Source organism: Haliotis asinina, chromosome 1 (assembly GCF_037392515.1).
Source record: "Haliotis asinina isolate JCU_RB_2024 chromosome 1, JCU_Hal_asi_v2, whole genome shotgun sequence".
Taxonomy (NCBI): Eukaryota; Metazoa; Mollusca; class Gastropoda; order Lepetellida; family Haliotidae; genus Haliotis; species Haliotis asinina.
The window spans coordinates 63,927,728-63,946,212 of NC_090280.1; the positions used below are offsets into that span (position 1 = coordinate 63,927,728).

Genomic DNA, 18,485 nt, shown 5'->3' on the forward strand with positions numbered 1-18,485 from the left:
CTTGTCCATCTTCTACAGCAACTTACTCTTTGATTTCATTTGAGCGCCTTCATATCCTTCATACTATGACTGAAAGTTGCTCTTATCAAGTACATTGGTGATGTCATCAGTAAATGGCGGAAACTCTTTGCTCACTGACTTGTGTGGGACTTCCAGCTGTTTTTAGAGGGCGTCATCAACATTATACTGTGACAAAGCGATGTGTTTAATGGCTGATCGTAGGAAGGAAAAGGCTGAAAATGTGTATAAATCCCTGGCCCTTTCAGGTGGTAGAACAGCCGTGATCGTCTAGTGGTTAGGACTTTGCGTTGTGGCCGCAAGAACCCAGGTTCGAATCCTGGTCACGGCATCTACACTTTTCATTTTGGGATATGAGCATTCTTTCTTTTTAATGACCGAAGTTACAACAGCTACATGCAGAAGTCGGCCCATTTCAAACTACTGCAGAAAAGAATTCTGATCATTCGGCCACAGTATTTTAGTGGACATGTTTTGGCTAAGATTGGGGACATCTAACCCTAACCCCAACCCACACCCTACCCCTAATCCAAACCCTGGTCCTAACTCTGCGTTTAACCCTTGCCCTATACCTTAACAGTGTCGGAGTGTAAGCCTAGCCCTGATCCTAAGCCCAGCCCTCACTCTGACTCCAACCCTAGCCCAGACTCCTTGCAGCAGTCCTAACCCTCACTGTATCCCTCACCCTAACCCTCATTTTTTTTCACCAGTACTGTTGGAGTAGTAAAGTGACTTTGGAAATGAGGACAACTCAGTTATTTTTGTTTGATTTCTCATGAGGCCTAAAATGTTGTACCCCAACATATATATCCGGTAAGAGTGAAAAGAAATTAAGTGCCAGTCACTACAGCACGAAAAATGTTTTCTGATAAAAGGGTGAGATGTAGCCGTGATCGTCTAGTGGTTAGGACTTTGCGTTGTGGCCGCAAGAACCCCGGTTCGAATCCGGGTCACGGCATGTTACCCCAACTTTTGCAAGGTGAAATTCTCTGCATTTTCCCAGACGCTTGTCTTTCCTGTCGCCCACTAGGACGTAGCCTTTGCTCAAATGTTTTTGCGTCTCAACTGCAGAAGTTTTCAAAATGAAGCCATTTTCTACAGCCATCCACTTGCTCCACTGATTATAGAGACACCTAGTTTTACTACGTTTTATGGCCCACGTGTAGCTGATGTAGCTGCCTAAGTTCTTCACCTCCTTCTCAAACTTTCATGTCATGCAGGGAAACTTGTCCATCTTCTACAGCAACTTACTCTTTGATTTCATTTGAGCGCCTTCATATCCTTCATACTATGACTGAAAGTTACTCTTATCATCAAGTACATTGGTGATGTCATCAGTAAATGGCGGAAACTCTTTGCTCACTGACTTGTGTGGGACTTCCAGCTGTTTTTAGAGGGCGTCATCAACATTATACTGTGACAAAGCGATGTGTTTAATGGCTGATCGTAGGAAGGAAAAGGCTGAAAATGTGTATAAATCCCTGGCCCTTTCAGGTGGTAGAACAGCCGTGATCGTCTAGTGGTTAGGACTTTGCGTTGTGGCCGCAAGAACCCAGGTTCGAATCCTGGTCACGGCATCTACACTTTTCATTTTGGGATATCAGCATTCTTTCTTTTTAATGACGGAAGTTACAAGAGCTACATGCAGAAGTCGGCCCATTTCAAACTAGTGCAGAAAAGAATTCTGATCATTCCGCCACAGTATTTTACTGAACATGTTTTGGCTAAGATTGGGGACATCTAACCCTAACCCCAACCCGCACCCTACCCCTAATCCAAACCCTGGTCCTAACTCTGCGTTTAACCCTTGCCCTATACCTTAACAGTGTCGGAGTGTAAGCCTAGCCCTGATCCTAAGCCCAGCCCTCACTCTGACTCCAACCCTAGCCCAGACTCCTTGCAGCAGTCCTAACCCTCACTGTATCCCTCACCCTAACCCCCATTTTTTTTTCACTAGTACTGTTGGAGTAGTAAAGTGACTTTGGAAATGAGGACAACTCAGTTATTTTTGTTTGATTTCTCATGAGGCCTAAAATGTTGTACCCCAACATATATATCCGGTAAGAGTGAAAAGAAATTAAGTTCCAGTCACTACAGCACGAAAACTGTCTTTCTGATAAGAGGGTGAGATGTAGCCGTGATCGTCTAGTGGTTAGGACTTTGCGTTGTGGCCGCAAGAACCCCGGTTCGAATCCGGGTCACGGCATGTTACCCCAACTTTTGCAAGGTGAAATTCTCTGCATTTTCCCAGACGCTTGTCTTTCCTGTCGCCCGCTAGGACGTAGCCTTTGCTCAAATGTTTTTGCGTCTCAACTGCAGAAGTTTTCAAAATGAAGCCATTTTCTACAGCCATCCACTTGCTACACTGATTATAGAGACACCTAGTTTTACTACGTTTTATGGCCCACGTGTAGCTGATGTAGCTGCCTAAGTTCTTCACCTCCTTCTCAAACTTTCATGTCATGCAGGGAAACTTGTCCATCTTCTACAGCAACTTACTCTTTGATTTCATTTGAGCGCCTTCATATCCTTCATACTATGACTGAAAGTTACTCTTATCATCAAGTACATTGGTGATGTCATCAGTAAATGGCGGAAACTCTTTGCTCACTGACTTGTGTGGGACTTCCAGCTGTTTTTAGAGGGCGTCATCAACATTATACTGTGACAAAGCGATGTGTTTAATGGCTGATCGTAGGAAGGAAAAGGCTGAAAATGTGTATAAATCCCTGGCCCTTTCAGGTGGTAGAACAGCCGTGATCGTCTAGTGGTTAGGACTTTGCGTTGTGGCCGCAAGAACCCAGGTTCGAATCCTGGTCACGGCATCTACACTTTTCATTTTGGGATATCAGCATTCTTTCTTTTTAATGACGGAAGTTACAACAGCTACATGCAGAAGTCGGCCCATTTCAAACTAGTGCAGAAAAGAATTCTGATCATTCCGCCACAGTATTTTAGTGGACATGTTTTGGCTAAGATTGGGGACATCTAACCCTAACCCCAACCCGCACCCTACCCCTAATCCAAACCCTGGTCCTAACTCTGCGTTTAACCCTTGCCCTATACCTTAACAGTGTCGGAGTGTAAGCCTAGCCCTGATCCTAAGCCCAGCCCTCACTCTGACTCCAACCCTAGCCCAGACTCCTTGCAGCAGTCCTAACCCTCACTGTATCCCTCACCCTAACCCCCATTTTTTTTCACTAGTACTGTTGGAGTAGTAAAGTGACTTTGGAAATGAGGACAACTCAGTTATTTTTGTTTGATTTCTCATGAGGCCTAAAATGTTGTACCCCAACATATATATCCGGTAAGAGTGAAAAGAAATTAAGTTCCAGTCACTACAGCACGAAAAATGTCTTTCTGATAAGAGGGTGAGATATAGCCGTGATCGTCTAGTGGTTAGGACTTTGCGTTGTGGCCGCAAGAACCCCGGTTCGAAGCCGGGTCACGGCATGTTACCCCAACTTTTGCAAGGTGAAATTCTCTGCATTTTCCCAGACGCTTGTCTTTCCTGTCGCCCACTAGGACGTAGCCTTTGCTCAAATGTTTTTGCGTCTCAACTGCAGAAGTTTTCAAAATGAAGCCATTTTCTACAGCCATCCACTTGCTACACTGATTATAGAGACACCTAGTTTTACTACGTTTTATGGCCCACGTGTAGCTGATGTAGCTGCCTAAGTTCTTCACCTCCTTCTCAAACTTTCATGTCATGCAGGGAAACTTGTCCATCTTCTACAGCAACTTACTCTTTGATTTCATTTGAGCGCCTTCATATCCTTCATACTATGACTGAAAGTTGCTCTTATCAAGTACATTGGTGATGTCATCAGTAAATGGCGGAAACTCTTTGCTCACTGACTTGTGTGGGACTTCCAGCTGTTTTTAGAGGGCGTCATCAACATTATACTGTGACAAAGCGATGTGTTTAATGGCTGATCGTAGGAAGGAAAAGGCTGAAAATGTGTATAAATCCCTGGCCCTTTCAGGTGGTAGAACAGCCGTGATCGTCTAGTGGTTAGGACTTTGCGTTGTGGCCGCAAGAACCCAGGTTCGAATCCTGGTCACGGCATCTACACTTTTCATTTTGGGATATGAGCATTCTTTCTTTTTAATGACCGAAGTTACAACAGCTACATGCAGAAGTCGGCCCATTTCAAACTACTGCAGAAAAGAATTCTGATCATTCGGCCACAGTATTTTAGTGGACATGTTTTGGCTAAGATTGGGGACATCTAACCCTAACCCCAACCCACACCCTACCCCTAATCCAAACCCTGGTCCTAACTCTGCGTTTAACCCTTGCCCTATACCTTAACAGTGTCGGAGTGTAAGCCTAGCCCTGATCCTAAGCCCAGCCCTCACTCTGACTCCAACCCTAGCCCAGACTCCTTGCAGCAGTCCTAACCCTCACTGTATCCCTCACCCTAACCCTCATTTTTTTTCACCAGTACTGTTGGAGTAGTAAAGTGACTTTGGAAATGAGGACAACTCAGTTATTTTTGTTTGATTTCTCATGAGGCCTAAAATGTTGTACCCCAACATATATATCCGGTAAGAGTGAAAAGAAATTAAGTGCCAGTCACTACAGCACGAAAAATGTTTTCTGATAAAAGGGTGAGATGTAGCCGTGATCGTCTAGTGGATGGGACTTTGCGTTGTGGCCGCAAGAACCCCGGTTCGAAGCCGGGTCACGGCATGTTACCACAACTTTTGCAAGGTGAAATTCTCTGCATTTTCCCAGACGCTTGTCTTTCCTGTCGCCCACTAGGACGTAGCCTTTGCTCAAATGTTTTTGCGTCTCAACTGCAGAAGTTTTCAAAATGAAGCCATTTTCTACAGCCATCCACTTGCTCCACTGATTATAGAGGCACCTAGTTTTACTACGTTTTATGGCCCACGTGTAGCTGATGTAGCTGCCTAAGTTCTTCACCTCCTTCTCAAACTTGCATGTCATGCAGGGAAACTTGTCCATCTTCTACAGCAACTTACTCTTTGATTTCATTTGAGCGCCTTCATATCCTTCATACTATGACTGAAAGTTACTCTTATCATCAAGTACATTGGTGATGTCATCAGTAAATGGCGGAAACTCTTTGCTCACTGACTTGTGTGGGACTTCCAGCTGTTTTTAGAGGGCGTCATCAACATTATACTGTGACAAAGCGATGTGTTTAATGGCTGATCGTAGGAAGGAAAAGGCTGAAAATGTGTATAAATCCCTGGCCCTTTCAGGTGGTAGAACAGCCGTGATCGTCTAGTGGTTAGGACTTTGCGTTGTGGCCGCAAGAACCCAGGTTCGAATCCTGGTCACGGCATCTACACTTTTCATTTTGGGATATGAGCATTCTTTCTTTTTAATGACCGAAGTTACAACAGCTACATGCAGAAGTCGGCCCATTTCAAACTACTGCAGAAAAGAATTCTGATCATTCGGCCACAGTATTTTAGTGGACATGTTTTGGCTAAGATTGGGGACATCTAACCCAAACCCCAACCCACACCCTACCCCTAATCCAAACCCTGGTCCTAACTCTGCGTTTAACCCTTGCCCTATACCTTAGCAGTGTCGGAGTGTAAGCCTAGCCCTGATCCTAAGCCCAGCCCTCACTCTGATTTCAACCCTAGCCCAGACTCCTTGAAGCAGTCCTAACCCTCACTGTATCCCTCACCCTAACCCTCATTTTTTTCACTAGTACTGTTGGAGTAGTAAAGTGACTATGGAAATGAGGACAACTCAGTTATTTTTGTTTGATTTCTCATGAGGCCTAAAATATTGTACCCCAACATATATATCCGGTAAGAGTGAAAAGAAATTAAGTGCCAGTCACTACAGCACGAAAACTGTCTTTCTGATAAGAGGGTGAGATGTAGCCGTGATCGTCTAGTGGGTAGGACTTTGCGTTGTGGCCGGAAGAACCCCGGTTCGAATCCGGGTCACGGATGTTGCCCCAACTTTTGCAAGGTGAAATTCTCTGCATTTTCCCAGACGCTTGTCTTTCCTGTCGCCCACTAGGACGTAGCCTTTGCTCAAATGTTTTTGCGTCTCAACTGCAGAAGTTTTCAAAATGAAGCCATTTTCTACAGCCATCCACTTGCTACACTGATTATAGAGGCACCTAGTTTTACTACGTTTTATGGCCCACGTGTAGCTGATGTAGCTGCCTAAGTTCTTCACCTCCTTCTCAAACTTTCATGTCATGCAGGGAAACTTGTCCATCTTCTACAGCAACTTACTCTTTGATTTCATTTGAGCGCCTTCATATCCTTCATACTATGACTGAAAGTTACTCTTATCATCAAGTACATTGGTGATGTCATCAGTAAATGGCGGAAACTCTTTGCTCACTGACTTGTGTGGGACTTCCAGCTGTTTTTAGAGGGCGTCATCAACATTATACTGTGACAAAGCGATGTGTTTAATGGCTGATCGTAGGAAGGAAAAGGCTGAAAATGTGTATAAATCCCTGGCCCTTTCAGGTGGTAGAACAGCCGTGATCGTCTAGTGGTTAGGACTTTGCGTTGTGGCCGCAAGAACCCAGGTTCGAATCCTGGTCACGGCATCTACACTTTTCATTTTGGGATATGAGCATTCTTTCTTTTTAATGACCGAAGTTACAACAGCTACATGCAGAAGTCGGCCCATTTCAAACTACTGCAGAAAAGAATTCTGATCATTCGGCCACAGTATTTTAGTGGACATGTTTTGGCTAAGATTGGGGACATCTAACCCGAACCCCAACCCACACCCTACCCCTAATCCAAACCCTGGTCCTAACTCTGCGTTTAACCCTTGCCCTATACCTTAACAGTGTCGGAGTGTAAGCCTAGCCCTGATCCTAAGCCCAGCCCTCACTCTGACTCCAACCCTAGCCCAGACTCCTTGCAGCAGTCCTAACCCTCACTGTATCCCTCACCCTAACCCTCATTTTTTTCACTAGTACTGTTGGAGTAGTAAAGTGACTATGGAAATGAGGACAACTCAGTTATTTTTGTTTGATTTCTCATGAGGCCTAAAATATTGTACCCCAACATATATATCCGGTAAGAGTGAAAAGAAATTAAGTGCCAGTCACTACAGCACGAAAAATGTCTTTCTGATAAGAGGGTGAGATGTAGCCGTGATCGTCTAGTGGTTAGGACTTTGCGTTGTGGCCGGAAGAACCCCGGTTCGAATCCGGGTCACGGCATGTTACCCCAACTTTTGCAAGGTGAAATTCTCTGCATTTTCCCAGACGCTTGTCTTTCCTGTCGCCCACTAGGACGTAGCCTTTGCTCAAATGTTTTTGCGTCTCAACTGCAGAAGTTTTCAAAATGAAGCCATTTTCTACAGCCATCCACTTGCTACACTGATTATAGAGGCACCTAGTTTTACTACGTTTTATGGCCCACGTGTAGCTGATGTAGCTGCCTAAGTTCTTCACCTCCTTCTCAAACTTTCATGTCATGCAGGGAAACTTGTCCATCTTCTACAGCAACTTACTCTTTGATTTCATTTGAGCGCCTTCATATCCTTCATACTATGACTGAAAGTTACTCTTATCATCAAGTACATTGGTGATGTCATCAGTAAATGGCGGAAACTCTTTGCTCACTGACTTGTGTGGGACTTCCAGCTGTTTTTAGAGGGCGTCATCAACATTATACTGTGACAAAGCGATGTGTTTAATGGCTGATCGTAGGAAGGAAAAGGCTGAAAATGTGTATAAATCCCTGGCCCTTTCAGGTGGTAGAACAGCCGTGATCGTCTAGTGGTTAGGACTTTGCGTTGTGGCCGCAAGAACCCAGGTTCGAATCCTGGTCACGGCATCTACACTTTTCATTTTGGGATATGAGCATTCTTTCTTTTTAATGACCGAAGTTACAACAGCTACATGCAGAAGTCGGCCCATTTCAAACTACTGCAGAAAAGAATTCTGATCATTCGGCCACAGTATTTTAGTGGACATGTTTTGGCTAAGATTGGGGACATCTAACCCGAACCCCAACCCACACCCTACCCCTAATCCAAACCCTGGTCCTAACTCTGCGTTTAACCCTTGCCCTATACCTTAACAGTGTCGGAGTGTAAGCCTAGCCCTGATCCTAAGCCCAGCCCTCACTCTGACTCCAACCCTAGCCCAGACTCCTTGCAGCAGTCCTAACCCTCACTGTATCCCTCACCCTAACCCTCATTTTTTTCACTAGTACTGTTGGAGTAGTAAAGTGACTATGGAAATGAGGACAACTCAGTTATTTTTGTTTGATTTCTCATGAGGCCTAAAATATTGTACCCCAACATATATATCCGGTAAGAGTGAAAAGAAATTAAGTGCCAGTCACTACAGCACGAAAAATGTCTTTCTGATAAGAGGGTGAGATGTAGCCGTGATCGTCTAGTGGTTAGGACTTTGCGTTGTGGCCGGAAGAACCCCGGTTCGAATCCGGGTCACGGCATGTTACCCCAACTTTTGCAAGGTGAAATTCTCTGCATTTTCCCAGACGCTTGTCTTTCCTGTCGCCCACTAGGACGTAGCCTTTGCTCAAATGTTTTTGCGTCTCAACTGCAGAAGTTTTCAAAATGAAGCCATTTTCTACAGCCATCCACTTGCTACACTGATTATAGAGGCACCTAGTTTTACTACGTTTTATGGCCCACGTGTAGCTGATGTAGCTGCCTAAGTTCTTCACCTCCTTCTCAAACTTTCATGTCATGCAGGGAAACTTGTCCATCTTCTACAGCAACTTACTCTTTGATTTCATTTGAGCGCCTTCATATCCTTCATACTATGACTGAAAGTTACTCTTATCATCAAGTACATTGGTGATGTCATCAGTAAATGGCGGAAACTCTTTGCTCACTGACTTGTGTGGGACTTCCAGCTGTTTTTAGAGGGCGTCATCAACATTATACTGTGACAAAGCGATGTGTTTAATGGCTGATCGTAGGAAGGAAAAGGCTGAAAATGTGTATAAATCCCTGGCTCTTTCAGGTGGTAGAACAGCCGTGATCGTCTAATGGTTAGGACTTTGCGTTGTGGCCGCAAGAACCCAGGTTCGAATCACTCTGACTCCAACCCTAGCCCAGACTCCTTGCAGCAGTCCTAACCCTCACTGTATCCCTCACCCTAACCCTCATTTTTTTCACTAGTACTGTTGGAGTAGTAAAGTGACTATGGAAATGAGGACAACTCAGTTATTTTTGTTTGATTTCTCATGAGGCCTAAAATATGGTACCGCAACATATATATCCGGTAAGAGTGAAAAGAAATTAAGTGCCAGTCACTACAGCACGAAAACTGTCTTTCTGATAAGAGGGTGAGATGTAGCCGTGATCGTCTAGTGGTTAGGACTTTGCGTTGTGGCCGCAAGAACCCCGGTTCGAATCCGGGTCACGGCATGTTACCCCAACTTTTGCAAGGTGAAATTCTCTGCATTTTCCCAGACGCTTGTCTTTCCTCTCGCCCACTAGGACGTAGCCTTTGCTCAAATGTTTTTGCGTCTCAACTGCAGAAGTTTTCAAAATGAAGCCATTTTCTACAGCCATCCACTTGCTCCACTGATTATGGAGGCACCTAGTTTTACTACGTTTTATGGCCCACGTGTAGCTGATGTAGCTGCCTAAGTTCTTCACCTCCTTCTCAAACTTTCATGTCATGCAGGGAAACGTGTCCATGTTCTACAGCAACTTTCTCTTTGATTTCATTTGAGCGCCTTCATATCCTTCATACTATGACTGAAAGTTACTCTTATCATCAAGTGCATTGGTGATGTCATCAGTAAATGGCGGAAACTCTTTGCTCACTGACTTGTGTGGGACTTCCAGCTGTTTTTAGAGGGCGTCATCAACATTATACTGTGACAAAGCGATGTGTTTAATGGCTGATCGTAGGAAGGAAAAGGCTGAAAATGTGTATAAATCCCTGGCCTTGTGAGGTGGTAGAACAGCCGTGATCGTCTAGTGGTTAGGACTTTGCGTTGTGGTCGCAAGAACCCAGGTTCGAATCCTGGTCACGGCATCTACACTTTTCATTTTGGGATATCAGCATTCTTTCTTTTTAATGACGGAAGTTACAACAGCTACATGCAGAAGTCGGCCCATTTCAAACTAGTGCAGAAAAGAATTCTGATCATTCCGCCACAGTATTTTAGAAATGCGCATGCGTCGGGTGGAGAGGTCGTGATTCAAACTGCTGGTATGAAAAGGTGAATATTATGTATTTTAAAGGTGGTTATACCCTTAAAACACCACCCAGAATGTTGTGTACATACGCATGATGTCAACCGTGAGTTTGTTTGCTCACAATGAACTTTATTTCTTGATTACTTGATACAAACAAAAAATCTTACTTATTCCCATTGTCTTGCCTGTACGAGGGACAAGTGGTGACCCAGATACAGCCTAGCTTACGTTCTGATTGACCAACAATGGGAGACTCTGATGAACTTTACAGCACTCAGCCTAGCGGCGACGACCAAGACACACAAATCTATCTGGAAATCAAGCGGAAATTTGGACAGAGTGACAAGCAATGCTTTGAAGAAGGACTTGTCAAAATATACGAAAACAATGTTGCTCAAATTAACCACATAAGAGAGAGTCTTTACGATTACGCCAAAGACACATGCAGTAATTTTCCCCCGGGTGCACTTGTCAGACGGAGAAATAACAATAATGGAGGACCCCAGAGTGTTCTGGAAAAATATGCACAGGATATCTACTATCTATTCCACTTCATTGAGGGAGGTATCCAGGACCATGTGTTACAGTGCAAGGTGCTCAGCAAGGCGAGCATCAGGAACCAATCTCTATCTACCACACACACAGAGGAGGATCCTGCACAAGTACAGAATACAACACTACCGCAAGGTGAGTTAGACAATACAGCATATGTGATGAGTCACCTAGTACAGCTGAAGCAGTGCGTAGTGAATGGGAATGAATCTTTACGAAATCAAATTAGCGCCATCGAAACTAAATTGAACACTGACATTACATTGAAAAACTCGATGATTGACTCCAAGACAAAGGAAATCCAACATCTGACTGTAAAACTAGAGGAATCTGACGCACGACGTGCAGAACTCAGTGCACAGTTGAAACTAGAACGACAGGAAATTAAGTCACTAAAGGATCGGATAACAGAACTGGAACATGAATTATTACGTGCTAACTACCAAATTGATGCGAAACTGAAAAGTCTGGATAACAAAATTTCTAGCCTTCCTTCCAAGGTAACCCTATCAAACACTCATGATGTATCAAAAGCTAGCACTCAGACACGTGATACAAATCCTGAAGCCAAATCGACAGATGACTCTGACATCATTGACGACAGAACTTCGACCACCAATGTCCTCATAAATGTTCCTGCGAGTCATAATGATGGACAGTCGAACCTCAATATGGAGACCACATATGCTGACTCTGCCATTGAAGTGCCTGTGTCTGACACAGGACCTTCGAAAACTCTTAGGAAAGCTAGTCACCAAGGGCCGAGTAATATTGTAGATCTCTCTGACAAAGAATATATATGGAAACTACACACAGAGAATTCCCATGGCCTTGAGTTTAATGGAGATATTAATGAGACCACAAAGTACGACACACGTGGATTAATGAAGGAATCTACCCAACGAAATAAAGTGAGTAACCCACAGAATAAAGGCTATCCCATACGATCCCTCAGTAAATCCTATAACACCCTGGAGGGTGTATCGCATGTTCGAACGAAGCGAATTGTTCTGTCTAACATCAAGGCAGACAAGTCCTTCGAGGAACTAAAGAACGTCATATCCCAATATGCCCAAGAACGTCACGTCCGTGTAACTTACGTCCGTCTCATGAAGAAACGGATCCACTTCGATAAATCGGAAACATATACTGTACAAGTCAACTTGCCACTAAATGATTATGACGTCATGATCAATGACGAATACTTCTGGCCTGAGGACATTGTGTGTCGGGACTATGTGCCAAGGTATCGTCAAAATGAACAGAAACAGCAACAATACAGAGAAAACAGCTATTAACAAAATGGATCTGTACGCACTAACTCTTTTATCTGTGATGGTTGCGCTAAGTGTGTTGACCTGGAATGTGCGCGGTGTTTTGCACCTTACACACAAAATCAACTCTGTTTTACCGGATTATGTCGACATCATTGCTATACAAGAACACTGGTTGAAGACAAGCAATATTCAATGTCTGAATGATTTGAAATGCTATAAACTTCTGTCCTACATATGTGATGATGCAACTACCAGCACACGAGGGTCTGGTGGTATTGCTCTATTGCAGAACACTCATTCCAGTTGGAAAGCACAGTGTGTAAGTTCGTCTGGGAACAGTTGTGTTGCTGTTAAGTTAACTCACCCATGTTCCGCTGACATATACGTAATTGCATGTCGCCTTCCATCCACCAATGCCCTTCATTCTACGTACAGCACGGCCCTTGACGAACTTTGTGACCTATATGATGAGCTGTGTGTCAAGGGCGAGACAATTATCCTTGGTGATCTCAACTCGGATATATGTAAGCGATCTATGTCATCACGCGACAAACTTCTGTCTCACTTTGTTAGTACTCGTTACTTAGTCAATGTTATTAATTATACTAGTTCACATACCTTCAGAAGCAAGGACAACGTGAACAAATCTCTCATTGATTACATTCTGATTCCCTCTTATTTACATAATAATGTCACATCAAGTGAAGTGTTTTTCACTCATTATGATATATCTGATCACTTTCCATGTATAGCTACCATTCAAATAAGTGATAATACAAAGGCAAAGGTTAAAGAAGCTCATTTTATTAAATGGGACAAAGCCTCCAGTATTGAGATCTCTTCATACAGGAACTGTCTCGATAATCTGCTTAACAATGCAGAGATTTGTTCACCAATTTGTTCACCAATTCATACACGGGATGCTATTGAATCATTTAGTACAGTGATAAGCGAATGTATGATCCATGCCAGTAGTGAGTGTCTACCAGTTGGTAGCTTTAAAGCGCATTTAAAACCTTACTGGAAGCAGGATGGGCTGCACAAAGATCATTTTAACATGCGCGTTGCTAGGAGGCGATGGTTGTACGAGGATAAGCCAAGGGGAGATAATTTCGATTCGTATAAAACATATAAGCAGGCCAAGCGAGAATTCCGACGACGCCATAGACAGTCAAAGCGGGCCTATACTAAGAATCTGTACTCAGACCTAGAAAATACCTGTGAGACCGATGTGAATACATTCTATAAGTCTGTGCGGAAGCTACGTAAGCACAAAATCGGGGTTGATAAACTAACATATGATAACTCCAGCGCAACATCTCCCACTGACATCTGTCAGCTATGGGGTAAATACTATGCAGATTTAGCCAAACCGTACCATTCCGATACATTTGACCAAGATTTCAAACATCGAATTGACTGCGAAATTGACAAGATAGCCTCTAGCAATGAAACCAATTCATGTGTTGATAGTGCACTATGTGCAGACATATCCGTCCATGACATCACAAGATATGTACAGAAACTGGGTAGAAACAAATCGCCTGGCCCTGACAAAATTAATAATGAACATGTGATGTTTGGTGGTGAGCTTTTGGTAAAGAAATTAGCACTACTATTCAGTGCTATTCTTAGACTGCAGTACACACCCACTGCGTATAGACACGGTATGATTATACCCATCTACAAGGGTAAAAAGGATAAATCAAACCCTGCCAATTATAGAGGCATTACGCTGACATCTTGTTTAAGTAAACTTTTTGAGAAAATTCTTTTAGAAAGACTAGAAAAGTGGACCTCCCAAAATACTTGTAATTTTCCCGATGTGCTACAATTCGGATTTAGGAAAGAACATGGCGCAGTCATGGCGCTATTTACCCTTATTGAATGTGTGCAAACCTATCTTAATAGGGGGTCATGTATCTACACCGCATTCCTAGATAATGAGAAGGCCTTTGACCGAATATGGCAATCAGGTCTCTTTGTTAAACTCTATCACCTAGGTATAAGAGGTAAAATGTGGTCTCTGTTACGTCACTGCTATACTTCCATGTATGCGTGCGTTCAGTATAAGGGTGAACAGTCAAACACTTTTGCTGTTAGACAAGGCATCGGTCAGGGTAGAGTCATTTCAGCTTGGTTATTTCTTGTGTATATAAATGACCTCATAACTGAACTCCGGCAGCTAGACACTGGAATATGCTTATATAATATCAGGTTGCCATGTGTATTACTTGCTGATGATACTACACTTATTAGTTACAGTCCTAAAAGTCTACAATTAGCTCTAAACACAGTTGCTAATTATGCATCCAAATGGCGACTAACCTATAATGCATCAAAAAGTAACATTGTGGTGTTTCATAAAAAGAAGCAACTAATCCGTACGCATGCTTATCACCTTGGAGATCATGACATACCTATGTCTGATCGTGTAAAATACGCGGGTGTCCTTCTCCAAAGTAATCTTTCTTTTAAGCTTTATATTGAGGACAGCTGTACTAAAGCAAGGCGCACTGTTAGTTCCCTCATCTCTGTTGGTCTAAACAGCAGGGATCTACATCAGTATGCAAGTGTTAAGATATGGAAAAGAATGATATTAACAACGAGTTTCTATGGCTGTGAATTATTACCCACTCTTTATGGTAAAGATCTTGAACTAACTGAAAGTATACAGCGCTACTTTACCAGAATTGTACAAGGTTTTGATAAACGCTCTCCCACTGATGCCACTATTGCTGATCTAGGACTCTGGACAATGGTTGGCTACATCGATAAATGCAGACTACAGCTGCTTGGGCGTCTTTGTAATATATCATGTGTCCCAATCTGTAAAACAATATTTTGTGCATCTACCTCACTCTATTACTCTCATTCTAAGAACTTAGACAGTTTATGTGGCGTGTTGCTATCAACAGCTAAGAAATATAACCTAATGCACCATGTATTTCACTATATCTGCACCGGACAATTCCCGACGAAAAATAACTGGAGAAAGATTGTAGTAAATGAAATAAGTATCCACGAGGAAAAAGCATGGAAATACAAACTATCATGCAGAGCTGACCTGTCTCGATATTTTAAAATACACACAGCACTTTCACCTCATATGTTATACAGCATGACATTGTTATATCCAGAACTGAGAGAAGAACTGCAGTATGTAATAAGAATTGGATCCGGAACCAAAATATCAAAAGAATGTAAAAACTGTAACACTTTTGCTAATGATTACTATCTCCATGTTATCCTAAACTGTGGATGCTTGCTTTCAGAGAGGGATGTATTCTTCTCAACTCTAATAGATAATCTTGATGTTGAAATGTATGTCAAAATAGAGATGATGGAAGAGAATGACATGCTAGCATTCTTTCTAGGGGCCAATAACAGTGATATTGATGAAACAACACGGCATTTTACTATTATAGAGTTCTCAAAATATTTGTATAAACTAAAAGATATCCTCAATCACTTGTGGTAATAATCTAGCCAAGACCTGACGGTTGGTGACCTGTATATATTTGGAGAAATATTCCCATATCCTATGCTTGTACATATATGTATATATATATGCGTGTGTGTGTGTATGTACGCTTGTTGAATACTCTGTTACCTAGTTATATAATTGCATGACCATGTTTTCTGGATCTTCAGACCTATCTGGAGGAAATAAAGACATTCATTCATTCATTCATTCATTCATTCATTCCCTACCCCTAATCCAAAGCCTGGTCCCAACTCTACGTTTAACCCTAGCCCTATACCTTAACAGTGTCGGAGTGTAAGCCTAGCCCTGATCCTAAGCCCAGCCCTCACTCTGACTCCAACCCTAGCCCAGACTCCTTGCAACAGTCCTAACCCTCACTGTATCCCTCACCCTAACCCTCATTTTTTTTCACTAGTACTGTTGGAGTAGTAAAGTGACTATGGAAATGAGGACAACTCAGTTATTTTTGTTTGATTTCTCATGAGGCCTAAAATATTGTACCCCAACATATTCCGGTAAGAGTGAAAAGAAATTAAGTGCCAGTCACTACAGCACGAAAAATGTCTTTCTGATAAGAGGGTGAGATGTAGCCGTGATCGTCTAGTGGTTAGGACTTTGCGTTGTGGCCGCAAGAACCCCGGTTCGAATCCGGGTCACGGCATGTTACCCCAACTTTTGCAAGGTGAAATTCTCTGCATTTTCCCAGACGCTTGTCTTTCCTGTCGCCCACTAGGACGTAGCCTTTGCTCAAATGTTTTTGCGTCTCAACTGCAGAAGTTTTCAAAATGAAGCCATTTTCTACAGCCATCCACTTGCTCCACTGATTATAGAGGCACCTAGTTTTACTACGTTTTATGGCCCACGTGTAGCTGATGTAGCTGCCTAAGTTCTTCACCTCCTTCTCAAACTTTCATGTCATGCAGGGAAACTTGTCCATCTTCTACAGCAACTTACTCTTTGATTTCATTTGAGCGCCTTCATATCCTTCATACTATGACTGAAAGTTACTCTTATCATCAAGTACATTGGTGATGTCATCAGTAAATGGCGGAAACTCTTTGCTCACTGACTTGTGTGGGACTTCCAGCTGTTTTTAGAGGGCGTCATCAACATTATACTGTGACAAAGCGATGTGTTTAATGGCTGATCGTAGGAAGGAAAAGGCTGAAAATGTGTATAAATCCCCGGCCCTTTCAGCTGGTAGAACAGCCGTGATCGTCTAGTGGTTAGGACTTTGCGTTGTGGCCGCAAGAACCCAGGTTCGAATCCTGGTCACGGCATCTACACTTTTCATTTTGGGATATCAGCATTCTTTCTTTTTAATGATGGAAGTTACAACAGCTACATGCAGAAGTCGGCCCATTTCAAACTAGTGCAGAAAAGAATTCTGATCATTCCGCCACAGTATTTTAGTGAACATGTTTTGGCTAAGATTGGGGACATCTAACCCTAACCCCAACCCGCACCCTACCCCTAATCCAAACGGGCCTGGTCCTAACTCTACGTTTAACCCTAGCCCTATACCTTAACAGTGTCGGAGTTTAAGCCTAGCCCTGATCCTAAGCCCAGCCCTCACTCTGACTCCAACCCTAGCCCAGACTCCTTGCAGCAGTCCTAACCCTCACTGTATCCCTCACCCTAACCCTCATTGTTTTCACTAGTACTGTTGGAGTAGTAAAGTGACTTTGGAAATGAGGACAACTCAGTTATTTTTGTTTGATTTCTCATGAGGCCTAAAATATTGTACCCAAACATATTCCGGTAAGAGTGAAAAGAAATTAAGTGCCAGTCACTACAGCACGAAAACTGTCTTTCTGATAAGAGGGTGAGATGTAGCCGTGATCGTCTAGTGGTTAGGACTTTGCGTTGTGGCCGCAAGAACCCCGGTTCGAATCCGGGTCACGGCATGTTACCCCAACTTTTGCAAGGTGAAATTCTCTGCATTTTCCCAGACGCTTGTCTTTCCTGTCGCCCACTAGGACGTAGCCTTTGCTCAAATGTTTTTGCGTCTCAACTGCAGAAGTTTTCAAAATGAAGCCATTTTCTACAGCCATCCACTTGCTCCACTGATTATAGAGGCACCTAGTTTTACTACGTTTTATGGCCCACGTGTAGCTGATGTAGCTGCCTAAGTTCTTCACCTCCTTCTCAAACTTTCATGTCATGCAGGGAAACTTGTCCATGTTCTACAGCAACTTTCTCTTTGATTTCATTTGAGCGCCTTCATATCCTTCATACTATGACTGAAAGTTACTCTTATCATCAAGTACATTGGTGATGTCATCAGTAAATGGCGGAAACTCTTTGCTCACTGACTTGTGTGGGACTTCCAGCTGTTTTTAGAGGGCGTCATCAACATTATACTGTGACAAAGCGATGTGTTTAATGGCTGATCGTAGGAAGGAAAAGGCTGAAAATGTGTATAAATCCCTGGCCCTTTCAGGTGGTAGAACAGCCGTGATCGTCTAGTGGTTAGGACTTTGCGTTGTGGCCTCAAGAACCCAGCTTCGAATCCTGGTCACGGCATCTACACTTTTCATTTTGGGATATCAGCATTCTCTCTTTTTAATGACAGAAGTTACAACAGCTACATGCAGAAGTCGGCCCATTTCAAACTAGTGCAGAAAAGAATTCTGATCATTCCGCCACAGTATTTTAGTGAACATGTTTTGGCTAAGATTGGGGACATCTAACCCTAACCCCAACTCGCACCCTACCCCTAATCCAAAGCCTGGTCCTAACTCTACGTTTAACCCTAGCCCTATACCTTAACAGTGTCGGAGTGTAAGCCTAGCCCTGATCCTAAGCCCAGCCCTCACTCTGACTCCAACCCTAGCCCAGACTCCTTGCAGCAGTCCTAACCCTCACTGTATCCCTCACCCTAACCCTCATTTTTTTCACTAGTACTGTTGGAGTAGTAAAGTGACTTTGGAAATGAGGACAACTCAGTTATTTTTGTTTGATTTCTCATGAGGCCTAAACTGTTGTACCC

At 43.2% G+C, this 18,485-nt stretch overlaps 17 non-coding genes across 17 annotated transcripts; all 17 read left to right on the forward strand.

Moving 5' to 3' along the window:
- The first annotated feature begins 277 nt into the window (after nucleotides 1–277).
- On the forward strand, nucleotides 278–349 carry Trnah-gug (transfer RNA histidin (anticodon GUG)). The gene has a single exon. It is a non-coding gene; the product is annotated as a tRNA-His (tRNA).
- A 555-nt stretch (nucleotides 350–904) lies between these two features.
- Trnah-gug (transfer RNA histidin (anticodon GUG)) lies at nucleotides 905–976 on the forward strand. The gene has a single exon. It is a non-coding gene; the product is annotated as a tRNA-His (tRNA).
- Nucleotides 977–1,523: 547 nt separating this feature from the next.
- On the forward strand, nucleotides 1,524–1,595 carry Trnah-gug (transfer RNA histidin (anticodon GUG)). Its single transcript has one exon. It is a non-coding gene; the product is annotated as a tRNA-His (tRNA).
- Nucleotides 1,596–2,152: 557 nt separating this feature from the next.
- On the forward strand, nucleotides 2,153–2,224 carry Trnah-gug (transfer RNA histidin (anticodon GUG)). The gene has a single exon. It is a non-coding gene; the product is annotated as a tRNA-His (tRNA).
- A 547-nt stretch (nucleotides 2,225–2,771) lies between these two features.
- Trnah-gug (transfer RNA histidin (anticodon GUG)) lies at nucleotides 2,772–2,843 on the forward strand. The gene has a single exon. It is a non-coding gene; the product is annotated as a tRNA-His (tRNA).
- A 556-nt stretch (nucleotides 2,844–3,399) lies between these two features.
- On the forward strand, nucleotides 3,400–3,471 carry Trnah-gug (transfer RNA histidin (anticodon GUG)). The gene has a single exon. It is a non-coding gene; the product is annotated as a tRNA-His (tRNA).
- Nucleotides 3,472–4,015: 544 nt separating this feature from the next.
- Trnah-gug (transfer RNA histidin (anticodon GUG)) lies at nucleotides 4,016–4,087 on the forward strand. Its single transcript has one exon. It is a non-coding gene; the product is annotated as a tRNA-His (tRNA).
- Nucleotides 4,088–5,261: 1,174 nt separating this feature from the next.
- On the forward strand, nucleotides 5,262–5,333 carry Trnah-gug (transfer RNA histidin (anticodon GUG)). Its single transcript has one exon. It is a non-coding gene; the product is annotated as a tRNA-His (tRNA).
- A 1,173-nt stretch (nucleotides 5,334–6,506) lies between these two features.
- On the forward strand, nucleotides 6,507–6,578 carry Trnah-gug (transfer RNA histidin (anticodon GUG)). Its single transcript has one exon. It is a non-coding gene; the product is annotated as a tRNA-His (tRNA).
- A 555-nt stretch (nucleotides 6,579–7,133) lies between these two features.
- On the forward strand, nucleotides 7,134–7,205 carry Trnah-gug (transfer RNA histidin (anticodon GUG)). The gene has a single exon. It is a non-coding gene; the product is annotated as a tRNA-His (tRNA).
- Nucleotides 7,206–7,752: 547 nt separating this feature from the next.
- On the forward strand, nucleotides 7,753–7,824 carry Trnah-gug (transfer RNA histidin (anticodon GUG)). The gene has a single exon. It is a non-coding gene; the product is annotated as a tRNA-His (tRNA).
- A 555-nt stretch (nucleotides 7,825–8,379) lies between these two features.
- On the forward strand, nucleotides 8,380–8,451 carry Trnah-gug (transfer RNA histidin (anticodon GUG)). The gene has a single exon. It is a non-coding gene; the product is annotated as a tRNA-His (tRNA).
- Nucleotides 8,452–9,322: 871 nt separating this feature from the next.
- Nucleotides 9,323–9,394, forward strand: Trnah-gug (transfer RNA histidin (anticodon GUG)). Its single transcript has one exon. It is a non-coding gene; the product is annotated as a tRNA-His (tRNA).
- Nucleotides 9,395–9,941: 547 nt separating this feature from the next.
- Trnah-gug (transfer RNA histidin (anticodon GUG)) lies at nucleotides 9,942–10,013 on the forward strand. Its single transcript has one exon. It is a non-coding gene; the product is annotated as a tRNA-His (tRNA).
- Nucleotides 10,014–16,082: 6,069 nt separating this feature from the next.
- Trnah-gug (transfer RNA histidin (anticodon GUG)) lies at nucleotides 16,083–16,154 on the forward strand. The gene has a single exon. It is a non-coding gene; the product is annotated as a tRNA-His (tRNA).
- Nucleotides 16,155–16,701: 547 nt separating this feature from the next.
- Nucleotides 16,702–16,773, forward strand: Trnah-gug (transfer RNA histidin (anticodon GUG)). Its single transcript has one exon. It is a non-coding gene; the product is annotated as a tRNA-His (tRNA).
- Nucleotides 16,774–17,328: 555 nt separating this feature from the next.
- Nucleotides 17,329–17,400, forward strand: Trnah-gug (transfer RNA histidin (anticodon GUG)). Its single transcript has one exon. It is a non-coding gene; the product is annotated as a tRNA-His (tRNA).
- The last annotated feature ends 1,085 nt before the right edge of the window (nucleotides 17,401–18,485 follow it).